Source organism: Bactrocera dorsalis, chromosome 4 (genome assembly GCF_023373825.1).
Source record: "Bactrocera dorsalis isolate Fly_Bdor chromosome 4, ASM2337382v1, whole genome shotgun sequence".
NCBI lineage: Eukaryota > Metazoa > Arthropoda > Insecta > Diptera > Tephritidae > Bactrocera > Bactrocera dorsalis.
In genome coordinates, this window is record NC_064306.1 from 55161534 (window position 1) to 55188670 (window position 27137).

At 37.3% G+C, this 27137-nt stretch overlaps 1 protein-coding gene across 3 annotated transcripts in view; it reads left to right on the forward strand.

Moving 5' to 3' along the window:
• Positions 1-27137, forward strand: part of LOC105228837 (uncharacterized) — a 265432-nt gene that overhangs the window by 20521 nt on the left and 217774 nt on the right. For all 3 annotated transcript variants that reach the window (XM_049456453.1, XM_049456454.1, XM_049456455.1), the window contains one exon: positions 24419-24492. The gene's annotated coding sequence lies outside the window, so the exon portion shown is untranslated. The remainder of the gene's footprint in view (positions 1-24418; positions 24493-27137) is intronic.

Genomic DNA, 27137 nt, shown 5'->3' on the forward strand with positions numbered 1-27137 from the left:
ATTTATTAATTTAATTGATAATATAGTACTATAATATTTTTTTTAATAGAAATGTATATGTACATATCCATTAGTCGACTGCTCAAGTTTTCCTTATCCCTTACTTTAGTTTTTTAATTTTTTTCTATCAATATTTTATCGTATTACTCTCTTTACTCATGTGGATACTCAAAACTTTAACTAAAATTTCTAGCTCAACATTAATTAAAGCAGAAAATATAACTTTTATTTTCCTTGTAATTAAAAATTTCTCACATTTTCACACATAAAAAAAACTGAAGAAAGAGTACACTGAGTAGCGTCAAACACATTAAAGAAGCTTATAGAAAAAGTTAATGTGAATTGTCGAAGAAAGCGTAAGGTGAAGAGAAATGGCTGGAAAGGTGCGCACGCAAAGACGTGACAGTAGCAAAAATTGCGAAAATACTTGCGAAAGTGTTAGCAAATGGCACAAGTTTGAGAGCTGTCAGCAAACGAAAAAATAACGCTAAAATAAAAATGATGAAAAAATTAAATAAAAAACGAAAATGCGCAGAAGTAGCTTGAAAGAAGTGGCGCACAATGAAAATCTAATCAAATAAAAAATGTATAAAATGAGATTTTTCTTGTGACTAGAGCGAGAAGAATGCGCGCTTAAATGACACGAGCAAATAAAACAAATTTAAAAAATAAAAAATAATAATAAAATAAAATTTCACCTTTGCGATGGGAAAATCAAGAAATCAAACGCACGCTTGAGAATTTCACGAAAAAAAACACATTAACACCAAATGTTTGGCGCACATTTTTTCGAGACACATTTTTTATCGAGCGCTACATATGTACATACATATAATGGCTTGATATGAGCAGTCTACACTTGGTATCTAGTTGGGGATACACCCCAAAATGTACTTAAGGTTTAACGCAAAAACAAAATTTAATGGCATGTGTGTGCGCGGCGCTTGATAGTAGCAGTCACTAAGCGCTTGTGGTAAGACTGTCTGCTTACTAGGCGCATATGGCGGGTGTGTTGGGGGGTGACGAGAGATGGATAAAATCAATTTAACGATGACAGGCAGCAAAGTGACACTTAGTGAATTCCAAAGAAAATATTGACTGCATGTCACTTTGACACTTGTTGTTGTTGTTGTTATTTTGTACTTTTTTTAGTGCAGTTCCCATTTACGCTAGTGAGGGGAGACCCTAGCCGACAGTAAATGTACACATATGCGGCGGTGGGGAGATAGTGTCTTTTTTGTTGTTTTTTTTTTACACATGCACACATATATACATATATTTATAAATGTATGTGTGTATGTATAGCTCATATTTTTGTGCCCCTTCATGTTCATGCTCCTATCCATGCTTTGACTCTTATCTGCCGCAAGAATGCTGTCTCACAATCAATGCGTATCTGTCGACTGTGCAACTACACACACACACACACATGTACATGCCTTTTCATATTCTCGTGTATAAATAAATATGACATGACATGCGAATAGATATATGTGCACTTATAAATAACTGTAGTGATGGACAAACAGTGTGAACATTGGAATTTGTCCCCAGTGTCAATATACGATAAATGTCTTGCAACAGACAGCAAAAAAAAATTGAAAAAATATTAAATAATTTTGAAAATCGAACCGAAACGATAATACCCTTCACAAATAAAAAAAATTGTATACTAATTTTATTTCTTATTTTCACACAAAATTTTGTTTATTTCCGGTTAGTTTGTATGGCAGCTGTATGCTATGTATAGTGATCCGATCTGAAAATTTTTTTCGGAGATTGTACCATTATCTTAGAAAATAAGCCATGCCAAATTTCGTGAAGATATCTCGTCAACTAAAAAAGTTTCGACAAAGGGGCAATTTCGTGAAGCGTAAAAGATATTTACAAAGTTTCAGAACGATATATCACAAACTGAGGGACTAATTCGCATATATACACATGGACATGGCTAAGTCGACTCAGTTCGTCACACTAGTCTGCTTGGAAAATGCAATACAATATTCTTATATATTATCTACCTTGTGTGGGGTATAAAAATTTTTGGAAAAAATGCTGTAACGGCAATTGTAGCAGCAAAGACAGTGAAGAAAAGAGCAATAAAAAATCCGTTACAGCAGCAAATTGTTAATGCCTCACTTGTGCGCCTTGTAATTGATAAATTCAGTCAATTACTGCTGCCATTATGCGCACACACATATAGCCACACAAACATACATACAATCATATGTATAAACATACATAAGTTTTTCCCTACAGTTATTTTGAAGCGTGTGCATTTGTTAGGGCATATCAGCTTACCGAAATTTTACGCGCACACACACACACACACACACACATACAAGCACTTGAGCGCATGTTGCATTATCAAGTGTCGTAATGCCCATAAATTTATTTATTTCCAATCGCCCTGCTCCGCAAACTTAATTTATTGATTTTCAATTTTGCTTTACGCCCTTTTTGCTGTGCGATAAACAACCGCTTGTTGTTGGCGTTGTTTATATTTATTTTTTTGAAACTGCCTTTACTTATCATTGTTGTAATTTACATTTTCTTGTTGTAATTGATCGCAATCGTTAACAACAAATTGCTGGCATTTTCGTAACGGTCGCCAGCAACCGTAATTGAGCGGTAAAATTGTTGAAAAAGTATATTTTTATGCTTACTTAGAGTCTACAAAGCGCTACAATGTTGATATAAGGTATGTATAAATACATACATACATGTGTGCACATGTATGTATGTATATAAACTTACAATTTGTTATCGAAAATTAAGTTGCTAAAGAATTGTAATAGGCAACAATGCATTCGTTAAGCGCTGAGCTTTGGAAAATTGGCTTACAAAATTTCTTTTATGTAATAAACTTTTTAAGATTGTTTGATTATTAGATTATTTCTGTAAAAGCTGGAACGCCTTTTGTTATGCCAATAAAACGGCTTTAAGTCGATATCATTAACTTTCACTTTTGTTTTGATCGATTTTGTTGTAACAATATTGTTGTAATAAATTGAAATAATATTTTTCTTTCCACAGTGTTGCCACCTGATTTACTATTTATTTAAAATTGACTCGTACTAAATAATGTATAACTTTAAAAATTGGTATACAAAAATTTATGTAATGTCTTAATTTAAGTATAAACTTGTACAGAGTTGCCACCCTAACTGAATTTTCACATCTTTATTTAACTGCATCGGCATTTTACGTATCAAATGTTAATTTATTTATAAAACAGTAATATACAAACTAAAAAATTTAACAACTTTTCTGCTGAAAATAGTATTTCGAGGGAGTTGCCACCTGGCCAGTTATTGTATATCATTGCTCATAAATCCATTATAACCATAAAAATTGATATAGAAAAAGTTCTGTATTACACTCACTTAAGTATAAGCAGGTACAAGGTTGCCACATTAATTGAATTTTCATATATTAATTTAACTGTAACAGCATTTTACGTATCAAATGTTAATTTATTTATTAAACAGTAATATACAAACTGACAAATTTTACAACTTTTCTGCCAAAGTAGTATATCGAAGTGTTGCCACCCGATTTAATATTTATTTAAATTTGCTCGTAAATAAATTACAACTTTAAAAATTAATATACGAATACAGAAAGTTCTGTTAAGCACTCACTTAAGTAATAGCTGGTACAGAGTTGCCACCCTAACTGAATTTTCACATCTTTATTTAACTGCATCGGCATTTTACGTATCAAATGTTAATTTATTTATAAAACAGTAATATACAAACTAAAAAATTTAACAACTTTTCTGCTGAAAATAGTATTTCGAGGGAGTTGCCACCTGACCAAATTTAAAATTTCTTGTAAATAAATTGTTACCATAAAAATTGATATAGAAAAAGTTCTGTATTACACTCACTTAAGTATAAGCAGGTACAAGGTTGCCACCCTATCAGAACTGACAACATAAAACAAAATGAAAATTCCTAAAATTATCATTTGGTATAATTTATGGATTAAAATTTTCGTCTACTGTTAGCAAACAAATTCAGTGTTTAGATGAAGACTTAATATGAAAACCTTAGCTAGTCCAGCCTTCAGACCTACAATGCCTTCAGCGAGTTCTGATTTTCTCGAATTCGGCTAACTTTGGACCTCCCTTCGCTCGATTTTTGAACAGATTCGACATCATATGTTTAAAGCAACGTCTCGTCACTAGTGTTTGATGATTGCAGGGTCCTCAATTACGCTTTCAAGCATTTCTGTTACAAGAGGTTCGAGTCTAACATTGAGACCATTCATAACCAATATTTGTGAATAATTTGCTAAAAAGATTATTAGAGTGACGAGCTAAGTGAATTTGACTATGTCTGTCTGTCCCTCCGTTTGTATAGATACGAAATATTCCCCCAGACTTTGGGATATCAATCTGAAATTTTGTACCTGTTTTTTTCTCAATAAGAAACTGCTAATTTATAGGAACTGGCGATATTGGATCACTACAGGATATATGTACATAGTTGCCATTCGCACTTAATGATCTGAATAAAGTGCTTGCATGGAAAACCTTTTAATTTGGCGATATATTCTTCATTATTGGCGTAGACACCGCTTTCGGTTATAGCCAAGTTTACAACGGCGAGCTAATCGTTCTTCCTTTTCACTACTTTGTGCTAATTAGAGATTCCAAGTGCAGCCACGTCCTTCTTCAGCCGGTCTTTTCAACGAAGTGGCGGTCTTCCTCTTCCTCTGCGATAGGGAGTCGCCTTGTCTGAAACCTCATTTGATATCGAACGGCTCGAAGAAGTCCTTTCCGATCCTGATGGAGCTTTTCATGCTGTCGAACACATGCGGCTTTAAAATCGACCAAGTGGTGATGTGTGTCGATCTTCCAAAAATACTCTACTATTAGTAAATATGTGTATTTATGTATGTATGTATGTTTAAATTGCAGGTATTTTATAATGTTAGGTGAATAGCACTGTATGTAAGTAAGATATGCTCTGAGCAATGTCTTATGCTCAAGTATAATGGATTCTAATGATTTATATTTATAATGTTGGTTACATAAATTGTTGGTATTTATAACAGCATTAATTGGTAATACAAATAATTGATACTATGTTACTATACTACCAAATATTCTAGTGAATATCCCAGTAATTAGTTGCATAACTGCTTGCTTCATGAAAATCTCAGCTTCTTTTGAAGCTTTTGAATTAAAAATTAATAAGCTGAATTCTAGTTGCTAATATTTAGAAGATAATGATAAAATTTATATGGATATACTTACATACATATGTATGTATGTGTTCGTATGTACATACATACATTAATTATAAAATAAATGTAATACAGAACAAAATTCGAAAAGCGAAATCGCATTGATTTATTTCTTCATGTTAAGCCTCTTGCAACCAATAAACCCAAATTAAATTTTGAAAAAACTTCCAAAAAATCTGCTCCATTTTCCGGCTTCAACAATGCGCCAGCTATGAATATTCAAATTTCGTGCATACATATGCATTCTGGTATGTATGTATGTGTGAGCAGCGCTTCCCTGGTGTATGCCGAAAATTCGATTTCGACTAAAAAGCACTGCAACTCCACGAAACTGCAGCACAATGGAAATTATTTAATGAATTTTGATTATATGGAAAATATGATATTTTTCACGGAAGCAGCAAAGTCTATTATGGTCTCATATGCATTTATAATATGCTATGTATATAAGTACATTAGAGCGGATCGGTTTACAGGGAGTAAAAAAAAAATTCGAAATCGCATAAATACAGTATAACTATTCAGGGCTTCTTCTTCTTGTGTCTCTTGATTCGCTGATCTACATACTTATGTCAATGTCGCCATATATCTCGTACAGCTCATCGCTTCATCGACAAAATTTTTCTCTCAAAGGCGGTTCATCAGGATGTCATTGTCCATGCCTCCTCACAAGGTATGACTTGTAGAGTTTGGTCTTTGTTCGTCGAGAAAGGACTTTACTGTTCCATTGCCCATTCAATCTATAGACGCACCTATTGGCAGGTGATTCTGCTTTGGATTTCGAAGGGAATACCATGTTCAGATATAGTGGCATAGAGACAGTTCCTTTTCTGTTGTCAAAAGGCGACTTTAAAATCGACGAAGAGGTGGTGTGTGTCAATATTCCTTTCACAGGTCTTTTCCAAGGTTTGGCGAGTGGTGAAAATCTGTTCGACTATAGATTTCCGGATCTAGAGCCACACTAATACTGTTCTATGAGTTTGTAGACGGTGAGCTTCAGTCTTTCACACAATATCCTTGATAGAACCTTATATGCGGTGTTGAGGAGGCTTATCCCACGGTAGTTGGCGCAGATTGTGGGATCCTTCTTTTGTGGATTGAGTTTTTAACGATTATTCAGATTTAAAAAACGCTGGCTCGCAAACTGTTTTAGACCCATAGTGCCTTAGGCAAAGTTGTTCAGAATGATCCGTAGAATATTTCTCGCTTATGCATTTTTATGGAAAAAACGACCCGCTCTAATATACATACTTAAATAAACATAAATACTAAAATTCTCATTCAAACGCGCTGCTTCATAATCAAATGCATTTTTGTGTGCTCGCCTGGCATTCTATAGCCATGCTTATGTTTATATACATACATATGAATGTATGTATGTGTTTATACGTTTGTTGGCAATAGGTATGCTTGTGGGTCTATGACCCGAATTTGAATTATTGCCATAGTCGAAATTTCGGAATGGCATAATTTACTAGCTTTCATGGAAATAAATGTTTTGGCTGCCCAAATTTGAGCAAGCACACGCACACATGCACCCATACATAGATACATATGTGCTTAACAAAATGCTTGTAAATACATTAGGTGCGCAGCGTTGCGTTGTGGCGACGGCAGCGATACAATTGTTCCAAATTCACAGCAAGCCATTATCGGCGGAGAGCATCGCTGTTAAAGGCCAACCGTGCCAGCAGCTACCTGGCCGGGAACTATAGTCAGGGAAATGCATGTATACTAACACACACACACACACGCGCACATTCAAAAACTATCTTCCTGGCTGTTTTTACCTTCCGCCCGCTGTTCCGAAATTGTGCAAGTCTTGCTGAGCGACACAGCCACACACACTTACATATGTACATGTGTAGGTATCATCACATATGCGCCGGCTTGTTGTTCTTGTTGTTGCTTGGAAATGCGCACGGCGGCGCAGAATTTCACTTATCTGCGGGCCTTTCCTGCCCGAAATGCAGCTCACTCCAATAATAATAACAACAACAACAGCGGTAGTGGTAGCGACTAACAAAATTTTACCAACAGCTGCGCTATTGTGCCGCCATTAAAGCGTTTGTGGATGTGTATGTGTGTGTGCGCGCGTTTATCTGCCTGTGACAATCTTTGTTTGGCCGTTTCCGCGGTTAAGTTCAGTCAATTCGGCCATTTCGTTTGGGCTCTTCTACTGTTGTTGTGTTCGCCCGATTTGCTCGACGGCCGTAGCTTTTTTGGCATTGCTGTTGTTGTTGTTGCTAGTTTATTTACGCTGTACATTTCGTTAAGCGTTTTGAGGCAGCATATTTTTTTCCTAAACGAAATGCTCGCAAATTTTCGTATAATTGCTGTCCGAAACACACACGCTTGCTTCGTAGCCGAAAAATACCTTTTGAGTGCCAAACAATGGACTTTAATTACTTTTCTTCATACAGTTTTCTTGAAGTGTGTTTCTTTTGTTGTTTGCTTGTAAGGGTGCCTCCATAATAGAATAAACTTAGATGAACATCATTAACCGCCATTGAAAGGTAACCGAAACCAATTTCATAATATTATAATTGATGTAATCGCATTAGAGGTTGCCCCGTATGATGGTTTCGGGCATTGTTTGTTTTCATTTATTTTTTATTTTCGTTTTTTTTTACCTTTAAATAAATGAAATGCTCAACTTGTATACAAACATTTGATAAAAAGTGAAAATCAAAAGTTCGCAGAGAATATAGAGCTATAAGCAGTTGGAAGTAACAAATGTGCTTGGCGCTGAGTTGAGATCTTAAGTTAACTTTGTCCTATCTTGAGAACGGTTTGATAGATTTCTTTGAGTATTGTAGGGTAAGCTTAGCAGGCACAGATTTAACTAAAATCATCAAAATACTCCGAAAATTTCTAGGTTTCATATTGAAAAATATCATCAAACTTGGAAGTTTTTTTTGAAAATTACTAAGATTTTCTTCTTAGGTAATATAAGGTAGTCGAAAAGTCTTTATGTATTTCTAATCAAATTTCAACTTATTTTTTTTATATTTATAATGAACTTTAAAGAACCAAATAAATTCGTACCATTTTGGTCGACCACGTTTTGCCATTTTTCTGCTCGATATTGCATCAGTGTAAAACTTTTCTGGTTTTTCGGCGAAAAACTGCGACAAGTAATTTTCACTTGAAGCCAACTTTATTCCATTAAGAGAGTCTTGCATTGATCGAAATAAATGGTAGTCCGATGGTGCAAGGTCAGGGCTATATAGTGAACGCATCAAAATTTCCCGGTCAAACCTCCCAGTTTTTGCCGAGTCATCAAAGAAGTGTGTGGTCTGGCGTTGTCCTGATGGAAGACGAAGTCCTTTCTGTTGAGCAGTTCTGGCCTTTTTTTCGATTGCTTGCTTCAATCTCACCAGTTGTTGACAATAAAATGTAGAATCAATCGTTCGACCAGGCTGGAGCAGCTCATAGTGAATGATTCCTTTTCAATCCCACCAAACACTCAGCATAATCATTCGAGGCGTCAATCTTGGTTTTACGACCATTTGTTGAGCTTCATCACGCTTGGACCATGATTGTTTTCGCGCATTATTGTCTTATTTGATACACTTTTCGTCTCCAGTTACTATTCACTTCAGAAATGAATTGATTTCATTTCAGCAAAGAATCGCAGATGTTAATTCGGCCCATTAAATTTTCACAGAATTCATGTGGTACTCCAACATCGAGCTTCTTTTTGTATCCAGCCCTCTTTAAATGGTTCAAAACCGTTTCATGATGAATGTAAAGTTCCTTAGTCCTGTCATGGCTGCTTATGTGACGGTCCTGGTGAATCTTTTCCATAATTTCATCGACTTTTTCCACGATAGATCGACCAGATCTTTCACATCAAAATTTCCAGAACGGAAACGGAAAACGTCTGCGTAAACTTCTCAAATTTCATTGGTGGCTGGTGTGGTATTCTTCCCTTTTTTATACAAAAATTTCAAAATATACGGGATTTCTTCATTATTTTCATTCCGCTGTAATCTTTTTTCAGTGTAACTTTTTCTTCAACTTCCCTGAGTTTATTTATTTTTTTTTTGGTTAAATGAAGCTTAAAATCTCACCTAGATGGTACGACACTTGAATGTGATTGAAAAATTGGTTGAGAGTCATCTCTAGGAAAGACTTGTTCAAGAGCATAAAGCTGTTAATCGTAACAGGAAGGTGCTCGCCCTTACAGGTTTCTATTTTTTTCGTATCATCAGATAGAAAGAGTTGTACCTCGCTTTCAACTATTTGAAAAAATATTTCGTTTTGTGGTATTTGTGAATGCCCCAAAAATCTAAGCGGATATTGAAATTATAAAAATATTTCAGTAATTAATTTCGTCTTAGAATAATTGTATCTGATTAAGTTTTCGTTATTTCGAGCCTAGTTGAATACTAATTACCATACAACTAGTTATTTACTTGTTAATTGAAAGCTAGTTATAAAAAAGTGTTATTTATTCTGTTTTTATAAAGAGTCTTTAAGCTAGCACTATCAGGTGGCGCTATAACACTAACTCCAAATCTTGATCTGGGCAGTTAAAAAGTTCTGTACTCTTACGAGCTCACCTCCAATATACCCTCATATTAAATTTATTACCGCGAGTTAAGTGTAATTGGCTTCCAGCCGAATATTTAAATGAAAATCTACATTACAAAATACTTGACGCCGCAGTAATTGCAACCTGCAAATAAAACTACCTTTTGTTTTATAAATTTACAATACATTGACTGCGAGTTAAACAAGTAATCATATTTCCAATGCAGCAGCTGGTATTCAAAAGCAATGCCAATGCCATTACAAAGTAGATACAATTTAAAGAGATTTAATTAAAATGCTATTAAATAAACATAAACAGTTTATCGAAGCCAAGGGAGCGCTTTATGCGAAAACAATATTTTATGGCGAAATACAAAATATTGCAAAAAAATGTGGTAAATAATATGTTAACGTTCAAAAGCACAAAAAGTTCAAACAAAGACTCGGTAAAAGCTGGAAAATTAACGGCAATGCAATTAATAAAATAACTAATTAAACACCGCTGAATGATTTAAATTTTATTAAGTGAAATTGTATCAAGTGGGCTATTGAAAGAGTTGGTGATTTTAGTTATAGAGGGTGATCCATTTCGAGGATCCCCAAAAGAGAAAATACAGAAACTTCAAATTGCACGGGAAATGTTTATTATTATTCCAAAGAACATTCTTTGAGATTTATTTTATGCCGCGACTACTTCTCAGGTGGTCCCTCCGTTGAGTTCAATTTTCGTTGACTCGTTCGAGCATTTTGACTGGTAATCCAACTCCAAGGACTAAATCGAAGCGGGACTTCAGACTTTACATATCCTCACAGGAAAAAATCTAATGATGTGATATCACATGACTTGAAGGCCAATCGACCGTCTCCAAACGTGAAATTATCTGCTCACCGAAATGTTTTCTCAATAAAATAATCGATATGTGAGAATTAGCGTTGCTTTATTGTAACCAGATGTTGCCGAGATCACGAGTCGGTTACCATGGCGCGATAACGGTATATAATATACGCAGACTTCTGCGCCGTTGAATCAAACGACCCAGCTCAGGTCTTGGCTTAAATCTACTTCTTACCCACTAAGTTGAAAAAACTATCTGAGAAGTCTAGCTGAATTATTGACATTGATCGTTGATAGAAGTAGGTCCAAATTATAGAGAAACCCCGAAACTAATTTTGAATTTGAGTCAGTGTCACTTTTGAATAGAAACCTGTTAATATTGACATAGTAACGGGTGATTTTTTTGAGGTTAGGATTTTCATGCATTAGTATTTGACAGATCACGTGGGATTTCAGACATGGTGTCAAAGAGAAAGATGCTCAGTATGCTTTGACATTTCATCATGAATAGACTTACTAACGAGCAACGCTTGCAAATCATTGAATTTTATTACCAAAATCAGTGTTCGGTTCGAAATGTGTTTCGCGCGCGTGTTTTGTTCAACGATGAGGCTCATTTCTGGTTGAATGGCTACGTAAATAAGCAAAATTGCCGCATTTGGGGTGAAGAGCAACCAGAAGCCGTTCAAGAACTGCCCATGCATCCCGAAAAATGCACTGTTTGGTGTGGTTTGTACGCTGGTGGAATCATTGGACCGTATTTTTTCAAAGATGCTGTTGGACGCAACGTTACGGTGAATGGCGATCGCTATCGTTCGATGCTAACAAACTTTTTGTTGCCAAAAATGGAAGAACTGAACTTGGTTGACATGTGGTTTCAACAAGATGGCGCTACATGCCACACAGCTCGCGATTCTATGGCCATTTTGAGGGAAAACTTCGGACAACAATTCATCTCAAGAAATGGACCCGTAAGTTGGCCACCAAGATCATGCGATTTAACGCCTTTAGACTATTTTTTGTGGGGCTACGTCAAGTCTAAAGTCTACAGAAATAAGCCAGCAACTATTCCAGCTTTGGAAGACAACATTTCCGAAGAAATTCGGGCTATTCCGGCCGAAATGCTCGAAAAAGTTGCCCAAAATTGGACTTTCCGAATGGACCACCTAAGACGCAGCCGCGGTCAACATTTAAATGAAATTATCTTCAAAAAGTAAATGTCATGAACCAATCTAACGTTTCAAATAAAGAACCGATGAGATTTTGCAAACTTTATGCGTTTTTTTTTTTAAAAAAGTTATCAAGCTCTTAAAAAATCACCCTTTATAAGACCAGTATCTCGAAACAGGTTGGTTTTGTGGTGAACGAGGGCAAGATAAAGTACCTGGAGGCCACACACAAAGATTTCTCGCGTCATTGGGACTACGTCACTGTTGGCAGCTATATATTTGAAAAGGTCAAGGACTTTCTATGTCTATGAACGAGTATAAATTTCACCTGAAGATCAATAGTAATAACTTTTGCCAACAGCTGCTACATTGGGATCGGTGGGTCACTGAGAAGCAGATCTCTCTCTGGATCAACAAAAATTATGCTTTTTAAGGCTATCATTATTCCTGTCCTAACATATTATATGGTACTGAAATATGGACCTGACCATGACGAACCAGGATGAATAAGCACTTGAGCGTTCATGAGAACTGTTCTTCGCAAGATCTTTGGAGTCGTCTGCATGGCAATGAAATACGAGTTAGATCGAACCACGAACTTTGTCAGCTCTACGTCAACATGGATATGATTAGGCGCATAAGAATCCAACGAATGTGTAGGTTAGGCCATGAAAGGTGGTACTCCAGCGAAAAGTTCCTTCGACTGGAGAACTATTGTTGAACAATGGAAGTAAGGCCGCCCACGCATTGAATAGAAAAAGCTGGTCTGCACTTGGAATTTACAGCTGGCGTTACGTCGCAAAGGATAGAGGCACCTGACAAAGTTGAGTGTCTCGGTGCAGTCGGACTCACGGTTGTAGAGCGAAAGGAGAAGAAAAATCTTGTCATAGGGAAAAACTTTGGAATTGGTTTAAGACCAGTTAACCTTGCACTAAAATAATAATGGTTCATTTAGGAGTAGTTTCAAACTAGTATTTAAGAAGTAGTTGTCAAACTAGTTACATTTGGACTAGTTACAGACATTTATTTAGAAGCCTCTAACAAGAATATACACTTTGCTTCATGCTATCATATTTTTGACAAGAAAAAATTCGTTCTGCGCTACCTCATCTCTCAAAAACAATTTTTATTTGAACCGTACCTGCAGGATACTGCTAAATAAAGGTACTTTGAAAATTAAAAATGAAAACATGAATGCCTGCACGGAAAAACGCTTGAGTTGACACTTTGCTGGAGTGCAAACAAATAGCTTTAAACTCACACAAAAAGCGATACCCACAATTATAGGCACAAAAATGACACAAGTCTAGACTCAAGAGCTTTGACAACGCGCAAATTGACATGGCGCAAAGCCAAAAAAAAACTCATGCAGAAATATTTGTATGTATATATGCGTGAATTTGTCAAAACACTCCAGTCAAGCGCTGCCACTGCTGCGCCGCTAAGCGCGCCAACTTGCCGAAAGCGCACAGGCACCCAAGGCGCTGTGACGCTTGTCTTTTCGTTTGACTTTTTCAAATGTTTATTTGGATAAATGCGAATTTAGCGCATTTTGTATTTTACTGTAGCTTCGCACTCGAGTAAAGTGTGTTTTGACGGCGCTCGGATGCGCGGCTCTTAAATGGAGGCTATGTAGAGACTTACATACAAGAATAAAGACCGCACACAGCCAGCAGACATGCACTGGAGGTGCTGAATGAATGCGCGTTTGTTGTTGTTGGGTTGCGTTGTGATTTCTGCGGCGCGCCATTTCAATTTTTATCTGGAGATTTCTTTATAAGATTTCAATTTCAATTATTAGCGCTCAGCTTTTGCTTTTTTTTTTTTGTGCGTCGAAATGAACTTCTGCGCTGGCACGCGCAAATGCCTATGAATCGTTTCCATTCATCGGCGGCAGAGTGAAGCACAAAAAATAATGAAATCTGCGCACTTGAATTGGATTTTCTGCTTTTCATTATTTCTTTCAATTTTTTTCATAAAAGGTTTCTGCGTCTATAGAGTTAACGATTTTGAGATTAATAAACAACATGCTGTGCCGCGCATGAAACCATTAAAATGTCTGAAGTTGAAAAGGCAGGCGTGAGCGAGGCAGGGAGAGCGCGCGGCTAGAGGCAATGCGCACGTTTGTCGGCATTTACGCGGCGGCCGCAGCTGAAAAGCATCAATTTGGCAAGCCAGCACATCACAGCTGAAAACAGTTGAAGTGCCTGTACGCAAAAAGTGACAACAACAAATACATATGCATATATAGGTAATGCAAAAAGCAACCCTGCAGTAATTGTTGTAATAAATGCGGCATATGTGGCAGATAAGCCATCGGCGCGCGCTCCCCACCCCCAATCAAACACAACAAATGCATATTAAGAGCACCTCAACCAACATCAACAGCACCAACACCATCCACCCTCACCGTGGCCACCTTAGCGACCATTCACTGCTAAAACAGTTGCTATCATTGCCTGTCACCCCTCTGCCTGTCAACAGCAGCAGCAGCAGTGCGCACTTGCAATGCCTGCATTGACAACAAATTGTTGGAGTTGAAGCGCTCTCATGCGTTCCCATGCGCTTGGCGAAAGGCCAAAATGGCATGACACAACAATGCGCACAAAAACAACGAGTGCACGAGTATCCCTCATACACAAAAACTTTCGCTTGCGGTACAATACTCATATCCTTTGCTATGTTGCGGGTGGTGGTTGCTCTATGCACTTGTTTCTGCCCCGCCTGCCACACTTATTCAGTTACGCGCTTCGATTTCATTACATTTCGTTTCATTTCTCATGCCAACTGCATAATTTTGTATGGAAATTTCCACCCTCACAAATGATGGGCTATTGAAACTTGAAATTAACTCGCCGCGCGTTGTGCCCTGTGATAGATGCGGCTGCAATTTGGGGTGGTTGCAAGCAAATAAGTGCGGAGTAGGAAATCATAATTCAGGCAATGCTCATTATTTGGTTACAAAAGCGGCACTTTCTTCCAACAAATTGTGCGTTTCGTATGCATGGCATGTACTTTCCAGCACATTTCAGGCATTTTCTGAATGAAATGCAAGCTGACAGAGTGGGAGGGGAGAATTTTCCTCATAAGTATTGAATTTCCACCCATCAAGTATTGATACCATGGAAATACATTTCATTATGCGCAAAATGTGTATCTTTAACTGCGGCTTAATTGGACAGAATCCTTAATTATATTCCACGATAGAGCTGAAGAAGGTCTAATGAACCGTCATATGGTCTGAAGGGATTTTCAGTTATCATATATCTATGAGTTTGGGTTAGTTCTTACTTTTAGAAAAGGAAACAAAATTAATAAATTTATATAATTATTTTTTCTTGATACAAAAACTTCTACTATTAACTCACCACCTGGTTTATGACGACTAGATATACCCAAAAGGTGACGCATACGAAAATAACTAGCGATCTGATTCAACACCTTGTTGTCTTGTGACGCTAGTCACATTTACATGACTCAAGAGTAAACAGGTCAGTCGACACGCTCGTCAACAATATACCGCCTGACTGAGAGTATAGTGTTGTTATATGCTTTGGAAACATACAAGATAAATAGAAGAACCAAAATAACCTAATTTGTACAAACTTTTTCATAAAAAATCTTCTTATACTCAGAAAATGTCTGACACATTTATCGTATCTAACCCAGGTAGGTATTGCGAGGACAATAACCAGCAAGATAGCGGCACTTCTTCCCAATTAAGGAACCAGACATTCCACGTGCATGGGCTTAAATACGATTGCAGTGGTCGTCTTGGGTGGTTCTTTTAAATGGCGGGTCTAAAATTCAGCGCACAACCCTGGAGAGGTGTGTTTCACATTCTCACTTTGGCCCGCCTTCAAACGGAAGGGGATACTTGGTCTAAGACCGGAAGTTGTGAGCTGCTTGAGCCATATGTAAAATAATCGTTTCTGACCACTCCCAAATGAATGGTGCTCATAGAACTTTCCTCAATTGTGTGAACTTTTACACATGGCTCCACTCTCGCTGTTGTAAACTCGGTTATAACCGCGTAAGCGGTGTCTACGCCAATAAAGAAGAAGAACCTAAATAGGTAGATAGTACAGTACCTGTCTGACTACGCATCTAGGACTTTCGGAGCCCCATTGTGAAACCACCAGGTCCAAGAGTCACTCACTCTTTGTCTCCTTTCTGAACCAACCCGTGCTTTAAGTTAAACAACAAAAAAGCTTTAACTGTACAACCTCTGGAAACCCTTGTCCGTTGGTTGCGATCTTTAGATTCGCATAGAAGATGTTTTATAGTCTTCAGACTACTGCTACAATAATCATTATATGTCATTCCTGACATGCCTGAAAATTAGACAATGACCTATTGGTACATATAATAGTGTTATTATATCATTCATTTTGAATTTTAGTAGTCGGCATGTGCGGTCTATATTCCATGAAGAAATTAATGATTGCCTCCGTCGAGACTCTGTTAAACTTATAGCATGTTTGTCGTTTCTTTAGTAGCCAGAGCCATATAAATTTCCATTGTCTGATTGTAGCAAGTTCTGGCTAAGTCATCTGCTTCACCGGGAATATCACTATGTCCTGAAACCCATTGCAAGACATTCCTTCAATAAAAAAACTTGATTCCAAATTTTTTACAATAGATGGTGTAATGTTATCTCACCTTATGCGAAATTATAAAGATAAAGATAGAGATCCGTACTAAAAAATATTCCAGACAGATTTTTGTGTGCTTGAATCAGTATTGTCTGAGCGCGCGTCAAATATGGACACCTTCCAAAAGAAAATATGCCTAATTCTACAGTTTTTCTTCGACAACGCCGAAAATGCAAGAAGGACTCCCTAAAATGTGGAAAGTATTTAATTTTCAATTTTGGTTTCGTCGGTTCAGTTTCAGTGACATCGATTTCAAAGATGCATTCCACTCTAGGACCCTTGTTCGCAATTATCACTAAAATAATGGAAATCGAGTATTCCGACCATGGTGTAAGTACTTTTTCGATTGCCTAGTCGTTTGGTGCCTTTAAAATAAGGATGAATACAAAAGGAAGTTCTATATATAGGGCTGTCACATGGGTTAACGCAATAAAAACTCGTGGACAGAACTCTCTTCTACGCATTGCGGTTGAAACGCAACGAAATCTCCTATTAGTAGCGTCTCTGCGGCGAAACTCTTGCTTCGGCTCTGTACTGTCAACAATTGAACCGTTTGAAAGAAGTAATCGCCAAGAACGGGGCCAGCTTTAACAAATATGTAAAAGAGAAATTGTGTTCCAACAGAACAGCGACAGGCCACATACATACATATGTATGTATGTACATATATCGATTGTGAGTCGTTGGAAGCTCCGAATCGGTTGGGTAGTTCTTAATCATCCACTGCATAGTTCGAATCTGGCACCAAGTGATTACTACCTGGTGCTGTTGAATGGGAATTATTTTCCTGGTGAGAATTCGACTCAAAAGATACTTGTAAAAATCGACTCTCCCAGATTTTATGCCAATATGGACGATTGAAGAAAACCGAGGGCTTCTTTGAGAGTAGCATTATGAAATAACCTTCCAACTGGCAACAAGTTATCGAACAAAATGATGCATATATGACCTAAAACGGGCCATTCCTCTCTCAAACATAAATATTCATAAAAGAACGAAGAAAGAGTCTTAGACATATACATACTTGTATGTACTTGTATGTCTATAGTAGTTTATCGACAATCGAAATATATTTGTACGTTTGTAAATAAGTACGCCCGTTAAAAAATTATTTCCCGATAACGGCATTTCGACTTCATTTTATTTACTTTGATTTTCTTCCAAAAGTGCGCTCACATCAGTTGCGGCACGTTTGTTTAGCGCACGGTAAATGTGGTACAAAATTGCTCCGCACACAAACAATGACATAAAATCAACAATAAAACCGAATTGATACACATTAGGCTAGATATTGCGCGAAGGAGTCAGCATTTACTTTTGAATGACTTTTTCAGTCACAGTGTGTGGTTAGAGCATGTACCGTTACTTCCCGCACAACACAAAATCCAAAAGTTATAGACTCAGTTACCTTATCAGCTACAAGTCGCCCGCTATTGTGTTTGAGAAATCCGTCCCACCACCCCTTGCTTTTCAGCTGCTTGAGTTCAGAGTATCGCACTTTTCTTATATCCAATCTATACAGTTCATTGTTTGGATTCGCGTTAGCATAGAAGATGTATATGTATGTGTGTGTGCGGGTGTACTTCGTCTCTTGTAAGGATTTGTGTGCTTTTCCACGTTGCAATTTTTATGAGCGTAATAAATCTAACGCAAGATCGTGCATATTATGAATAAATACACACACACCAACCCATAAGCTCTAACACACCTACACCGCCACACATACATACTTATGTATGTACGTGTGTTGCATGGAGCCAGTACTTGGCAATATTTATAGTTTCCTTTCCAGTTTAAAGCCAAGAAATCGAAAGAAAGCAAATCGCTGCAGTCATAAAGGGTCGTGAGGCTGGCGGGAAGCCTGTATATATACATATGCTCGTATGTGTGTTTATTATGTCTTTTTTTCCACATTAGCACAGCTCGTTGGCGCGCAGGGCGTGGTCACCGAAGATAAATTTCTTATTTAAGTTTCAAAATGCGTCGGATTGAGTGGGTTGTTTTTATTTCAATTTTCTTTTTTTCATTTTTATTGTTGTTGTTTGTGGTAAACAAGTGATTTACTCCTTTGTGCTGCGTGTACTTTGTGCTGTGTGGCAAGTAAAGTGAGTGATAAAAAAAATATGTGAATCAATATTAGGGAGTTTAGGGGTTAATGCAAGTAATTGTTTTGTGGCATATTGGTTTATTTGTTGGCCCTGCGGGCGAGGGAAAGCAATGCTATGCATATATGTATGACTATGATATGGGATATAAGTATAATATATTTACATTTCAATTTCACGCGGCACACCCCTTTAGACCATGTAATTTACTGCGTCCTCTAATGAGCTGCTGCTTTGCATCGCACAATATTTTTATTGCCAAATTAAAGAAACGTGTCTTAGGAATCATGTACAGACCTTTAATTTCTATTCCCGCGAACTCGGTGGTATGCCTGCATGTATGCACTCCCAAGTGTTTAAGTCTTGACCTCCCAAACGAGGGACAGTCATGAAGGAAGTGTTGAGTTGTTTCCACCTCATCTTCTTTCATACAGTTTCTGCAGATGGCGTCTGGTAGGATTCCCGGCCTCATTGCATGGACGTCAATAGAGCCTGTTAAAAACCCCACAACTAGAGAGAGGCTAGCCTTACTTAGGGCAAAGAGATTATTAGCTGAAGTAAAGAAGCTCACTGCCCCTCTCCTCCACCGGCTTCTTCCCACATACAATTTCCTCGTCGGTATATTGGTAGAAAAGAAGCCATCAGAATTCGGTTTGGCGACTCCATGATCCAAGTGATCCGGTATTAAATCATAAGTTGATGAACGCCGCCCCTTGAACGCTCGAGTTTCTTTGCAATTGTGGTATTTTCTAGAGCCCTTCATCACATAGAACGAAATGGGACTATGGTGTCGTACAGTCAGAGGACCACTTTCGGTGAGAGACCCCACCTTTTGCCCATAGCTCCTCTACAGCAGTACAAAACAGATAGAAATAAAATTGCTTCAGAATTACTTTCGTAGAAAAACAATAAAACAAAGATTCCCCGCGTCTTTAAAACTACTTCCCTGTTGGCAGCTATAAAGTTGAAAAGGTGAAACAATGTGTCTATCTCGGAACCAGTATAAATACCACCAAAAATCTGAACCGACCTGACGAACCGGGATGAAAAAGCACTTGAAGTATTCGTTTAACTGTTGTCCGAAAGGTCTTTGAAGCTGCCCGCATGCGTAATGACTACCGAAGAAGATAAAACCGTATGAACTGTAAGAGAACTACGACGACATGGATATGGCTAAGCGTAAAAAAGTCCAACAAATGCGCTAGTTAGGCCATGTCGTACGCATAAAAGACGAAGCGCCAACGAAAAAACTCTGCTATTGGAGACCCATCAATGGACAATGAAAGCTGGGACGAACACGGAGCTACTGGAAGGACAAAAAACACAGAGACCTGTCTGCACTTGGTATGTACAACTGAACTGATCGCGCATAGGATTTTGTGCCCTCGGTGCAGACCGACTGATTTCATATAGGTTAGGTTAAACTGGTAGGCCAATAAGCCATGCATAGACCAGTCATTTGCGATACCAGATAGAGTTCAATTCCTACCTCCAAAAGAAGTAGTCATTCTTTAGGATGCCTGACAAATTTTAATTAATTTTAACTGTATGTATTGTATTCATATAACTTGAATTCCAGTTGTAGTTTTATCATTTCATTCAGCTAATAGCGATCATTTAAACTTCTCAACCGGCTAATGAAATAATAACTTTACAAGATTTGAGCAACTATTGAGCCGTCTGAAATGCATAACAACAGAAACTGTTAGAATACAATACGATCCTTTTTCGGTCAACACTTACACAATTTAGTATATTATATAAACCTCAGTATTTTCTCCAGTATAATTTAGTATACCCTCTATTAGTTTAATATTTCCTACATTGTAGCGGTCTGTAATTATTGACTTATTTCATATTCTGCAAATAATTTACCTTCTACACTCGTGTTTATTTATGAAGTTTATAAGCATTTAAAAGCTTTCGCACACAATTTATCTCTGTGGCGACTGCCACTATCTTCGTTTGTTCTATTTTAGGGGCCTACCGTTTACCTACAGATTCTTATATAATATTGTACACTTCCCACAGGGGGAGAACATTTATGGTATTCAGACAAACCTATCGCCACACTTTGCCAAAAGTAAATTATTTTCGCATTCCCAAAATGTCTGGGCTGGCATTTGTAAAGCCATTGCTTTGAATAAATGCTTTCGAGCACCGCTGGTTAACCGAGCAAAAGCTAGTAACGTTTTGGCACTTAGCGCCACAAACAGCTGTGACTTCAGCCCGAAACGCTAAATGTGCGCCATTAAACTCCTAGCGAGCACACCTATGTGGAGGACACACGTATCTACTCTATGTACATATGTATATACATATATGCCACATGTGGTATTTTCATTAATATATGCATTTGTCGACTTTTTGTTAGGTCACATACGCTTAGGCGACACTAAACCATGCAAATGGTGACAATATACTTTTTGGAGTAGAGTTGAACTTGTGGAACGGTAAGCGTAGTTACGACACAAAAACGTTTCCTCAAATGTGATGTTCGTGCGGACTTAAGCTCTTCTGCCTTCAGTTGTAAAGCTTTTCATTTCAAACTTGGTTAATTTTTTTCGGATCTTATGCTCGTATATTATTTTTAATCTCTTCACTTCACTTAAAATGTGATGGATTCATGTATGAGTTATGTAATACTTTTTAAAAAGATTAAAGTGATAGAGGAGATTGTGTGTGTTATAGAGTATATTATTAAAAATCTTTGGAGAGAACAAGTTCGCACTTAAATGGAGCAACGAATGGTGACATTTGGAAAAAATATATTTTCAGGTTCATACACAGAAATTTAAAGTTTCTTTTACTTCTTGCTACTGTTTACCAAAATGACTTCATTGTAGAACTATCACAGAAAACCTCAAGATTGCTTCAGAAATCATTCCTTGAGCCTTTATGTCATCTAATTAGTATGAAAATGTAGCTTATTTCTTCTCCAAGATACGACTTTTAAAAGAAAAATGTCAGTTATGTGTGAAGCGAGGGCTTTTACGGAATATCGTGGCCTCTCTAACTGAATTTTTTTATATTGCCTTAATTTGTTTTCCTTGAACAGGAAGCTTTGATTACCACAAAGTTTGTAATGTCTAGAAGGAAACGTCGAAGACCCTATATAGTACTTAGCATATATCTCATCGTTTAGAATATTCGAATTGGCCATCTCTTGCTGCGTATCCGCCTCATATATATGTGAACTCAGTATTCGAGATATCGCTCTGAAATTTTACATGGCATCTTTCCTCCTAAGGAGTCTGCTTATTTATCGAAACCAGCTTTATCGGACCCCTCTAGCACATAGCTGCCATACAAACTGAACAATCAAAATAAAATTCTGATATGGGAAACTTTTTTATTTGATAAGTTATCTTCCGGAAATTCGTCATGGATTATTATCCAAGGCAACACTACAATTTCCGAAGAAATTGTTCAGATCGGACCACTATAGCATATAGCTGCCATATAAACTGATCTATCAAAATTAAGATAAAGATCTTTATATACAATTTTTTGCTATAAAAAGCAGCTATGAAAGATATTTTAGTTCGATGTGGCTCATTCGAATCCTGTATGACCATAATACCAAATTTTTCCTACAGGGTACGTACTAAAAATTTGGCAACTTCTACCATATGAGATCATCCTGCGTCACATGCGGCCCAGAGCTAGTTTCTCACCATTTTCAAGCAATAAAATTCGCACAAAAAAGCTTATACGTCTTCTCACTCTCACTGAGACCTTGAATTTACAAGCGTACAAGCTGCATGCGTGTTCTTTTGGTCGCGTGCATTTCCTGCACACGAGTGGAATAATTTATGCGGCAGCATGTGCGCTGCAGAAACGGGTGCGTTCGCGCACAAAAAATAAACGTTTTCGCTGAAAATCTTTTAAATTTGCTATTGTTGTTGTACGTTGTTGTTAGTGCACTGAATTATTGTTTAATGCCACGTTGTTCTACTCGGTATTGTATGTGCATAATTGCTTGGCTATAACAATGAAAATAAATATAACAGTAAAATAAAAACAAGCACACACATATTTTGGATGTATGTAGGAAAGTGTAAGTGTGTGTTTGACTTTGTTGTAACAAAAACAATGCTCTTGCGCCCATATGTATACTTTCACACGTTCCCACCATCAAATACACACTTGTAGGAATTCATATCGATATATATGTACACATGCGTGTGTATATGTGTATGTATTTATGTGTCTTCACACCCCCGCCAATGTCACTGGCTCTTCACCGAAAATAAACAAATAAACAACCACCAGCAATCGACTGCTAACCGCCGACAAACAACGATCAAGCATCAAAGAAAACACCACAACGACGATCAACAAGCGTGGCATGCCAACAACAGCAACAACAACAACTGTAACTTACGCTGTGTACAAAAATATAACAATTAGTGTATGAAATTTGTTGCAACAGGACACTTTGCGACAGTCAACTTCTCAGAGTTCTCCTTTTTGTTGTGTGCATGTGTTTATTGTTGTTGCTTCTCCGCTTGTTTGCTTATAATTTTGAGTTTGCCGCTTGTACGCTGACGTCGGTCGCAACTTTTCCACTTGAGTTCCGCGCCATGAAATTCGAGTGCCAAGCGACAGCTGCTCAAAGCAGCGCAAGAGAAGAAAACAAATAACAACAACAAGCATAAGAAATCACATGTGGAGTCTAAAGACATGGAAATTGCCAAAAATATCGAGCGTCCGGAGCAAGCACTGTAATTACTTGGTATACACCCCGCTTCATGTAATTTGGTTGATGTTTTGGTCTTTGAAGGACTTGAATGGGAAACTGATAAATGTGTTTGTATGTATGTATGCATCTATGTATGTATATGTGTAGCGGCTTGTGTCTTGTTGTTTGTATGTTCTTGATACTCTCCTTCATACAAGTACATAACTAAAATATCTGAGACATCTGCTCGCGGTCCCTTAAATTGGTGAATTGAAAGATACCAAAGGGGTACAGCAACTCTGCGGCCACGTGGCTGCCAGTGAAGCTGCTTTAACTTGTTTATCTACTCTTCGTTCTTTAAAGTCTTTGCAGTGATGTTATGGAGTATTTACCATTCATATCTGTTTATTAGGGTGGGACAAAAAAAAATTTTTTAATCGAATTTATGGGGTAAAAGGAGCCCACATGTATACAGAGAACATTAAATTATTAATAGTGAGGTTTTATTAACTTAATTTTGAATGGTGGTGGTGAGCATTCGAAGTTTCGCATTTAAAAAACAAAAAAAAAATTGTTTTTCATTAAAAATATTTGTGCAATTCACAAGTATCGTAAAGTTATAAGTTATAACGATTCGAAAACATAGCACTGAAAATTGTAAATGTGTAAACTCATTTTTGTATGAAATCCAACAACAATTTTTTTAAGCAAGCGTAAAAATTTATAACTTTACGATTTTACGATGCTTTACGACAGGGTTGTGAGTACCCCAATTATAACATTTTTCTCGTTTAAAGTACCAGTTTTCACATCATGGATGCTTTTCAATCCTAAAAAATCTTTCTTCAGGGATATTTTTTATATACCAGTTTGGTTTTAACTCAAAAAATCAACGTTCGGTTTTCGGCCCACCTTAATGTGTATATTTATTCATGTATTTGGCGAGATCGCAAAATTTGCAACTGTTGCCGGAAGTTGGTCATGACTGCAAAAAAATATTGTTAAAAAAAAAAAAAACAGAGCAAACAGTTGCTTAATAAACCTTTCAACCTAAAGTCATACGAAACCTTTTGTACGCCACAAAAGTTAACAAAAAAATTATTCAAAAAACCCCCCAAAAAAATTACTTATTTCCCCAATTTACTAATTAATCTATTTTTATTTTTTAATTTCAGAGTAATTTATTAAAGAACAAATTGATCTCCGTGCTCCAAAAGATTTCATCCACCATCAACAATAGCGATATAAGGTAAGCAAATAAAATGTATCTATATAAAAAATATTATTTCATATAAATATGTATACTATTATGAGCAAAAATAGTAAAACTTTTGTTCATAATTTTAAAATCCTAAATTATTCTTCATACTCTATGTCGGTCCCATCTAATTAATCCCCTTGTCTCTAATACACTTGTGCCAACGTTTTTTCCAATCTTCGAAATAGTTGTTAAAGTCACTTTCCGGAACAGTCTTCAATGCGCGTTTCACGTGTATTGTCTTCACATGACTCAAAACGGTTTCTCCGGAGCGGTTGTTTGAGTTTGCCGAATAGCCAGAAGTTACACAGAGCTAAATCAGGCGAATACGGCGGTTAAGGCGGTTGTGGTACGAACTTGGTTGAAAATTTTGGCGAAAATCTTACAAAGAATTAATGCAGTATGCGGTGTTACATTATCGTGGTGCAAAATCCAAAGTTCTCATATTCATAATTCCGGCTTCTGTTCACGAATAGCTACGCTCAAACGACGCATAACACTCAAGTATTATGCCTTGTTGACAGTTTGGCCGCTCGAAAGGAATTCGCAGTGAACCACACCTCGATAAGCGAAGAAATCTGTCAACATAGCCTTGATTTTTGACTTACTTTGACGTGGCTTTTTCGGTCTTAGCTTAACTTTGCCACGCTATTCGGCCGATTTATCGTATGTGTTCCTATTGTAATCATAGATCCAATCGTGCTTTACTTTTTTTTAGTCCCAAATGGTCTTTCAAAATGGTAAGATCTCTGATTGTTAATCATCGATTCTCGAGCACCAATTCCGTTATTTCATTGACGTGTTGATCATCAGCTGTCAGTCAGCTGTAATCTCTCGAATAATCCAAACGTCTGCACATAACCGCAAAAAATGTGTCCAGTTGAGTTAAATAATACAATTTTGGACGCCATACCACATACCCACGACGTGAGATAACGCGCCATCTTTTTGGAATCAAAGGTCGTCGGTTTGGATCCAAAAGGTCAATAATCATAGCTCTAAAGCCCTCTTCTGTGGCTGTTACATTATTTAGCTAGCATTATCTTCATTTTTGAAGAAATGTTGTTCAATGTTGTCGTTTGCCCATATAACACACCAAACGTTGACTTTTTGAGAATGTAACGGTGACACAATAATGACTTGTGGATTATCATCACCCCTCAAGTGGCTGTACCAGTGGCACACTTTCAAAATATCGATTTTTGTTTTTTTACTTTTTCGTTAGTTTATATTTTCAAGTCTTTCATTATGAAATATCAAACCGATCTGAGTAGAAATCAATCAACAGCTGCCAATAAGACCAACACCGAAGAAAGTATTGCCTTGTCTAAAACTACGCCTCTTACTTCAATGTCGCGCTTCCCTACAATAAAGTGTTTTATTCCAATATTATTCCATATTATTCGTCCTTGTGTAATTTGCTTCAATACTGCATAATACTTTTGTAATATTTGTAAAATACAAATAGAAATATCCTGGCTGCATGTGTGACGGATTAAAAATTACCCAATAGCAGCTATCGCAACCGCGCCTGGCTGTATGAATATACGAGTGCGTGGATTTATCTCTAGCAGATAATGCTTTTTATTTTAAAACTCAAGGTTAACGGTACATGGAAAAAATAAAAAAAAAATGTTTCAGTATTTTTTCTGCATTTTTTTCTTTTTTTTGTCTTGTTGTTGGTTTTTTTTTTGCATTCAATGTAACTGTGCGCTCGTTTATCCAGCTTAAGTAAAACAAGTTTGTTTTTCAAGTGCATAAAGCGCTTTCGGTTTGACCACACAACGACTCACAAACGACGAACAATCCCTTTCAAGAGGAAAAAAATGCCACATTGTGGCTATCAATGGAAAAGTTGCGTTTTTGCGTGCGCGTGTTGCAGCAACGGTAGTCATTACAATTTATTTAAATATTCGCATAATTCGCAATGCGTGGGTGTACTATATACATATTAATGTAAGTGTGTATGTATGCAGCTGGGCTCACATGCTCGCCTTCAAATAAGCCGCCGCGCATTTGCGCGCAATTCACACTCGCCACATTACAATAATTGCGCCTGTTGCCATTTTATTTGCTGCCACACTTCATTTTCTGCCTTTCATGCGCCATATTCTTTCGCGTTTTTCATTTTTTTTACGCTTCTTCATTTTATTTTATTGTGCTTTGCAGCCGCAGCGCGCAATCATTTCATTTTTAAATTATTATAACAGCCATACGCACCCACACACACACACACACACACACACACCAACGGCAGCGAAACCGTGCAATTTGCGTGCGCCTGCGCCTTGCCGCTTCCTGCCGTTGTCAACGCGGCGTCGATTCTTTTTCGCCATTTTCACTTTTAATTTTTTATGCATTTATTCTGCCGTTTTCGCCTTTTTTCAGCGCGCGCCGCCCATTTGTATTATTGCCACTTTTTGAACGAGCTGGCAATTGTTGCGGCCGCCGCGGCAGCTGCGTACGAAGAATTCATAAATGAAGGCCAGCAAGCGCACAGAGGCACACATTTATGTATTATATTTGTCTATATATTATTTATAAGCACAATATTGTTTGCTTATTTGCACACATTTCATATGTAAGCGTGTGTGTATTTGTGATTACAGGCATGAGGAGTGAGGAGCTGGGAGCGC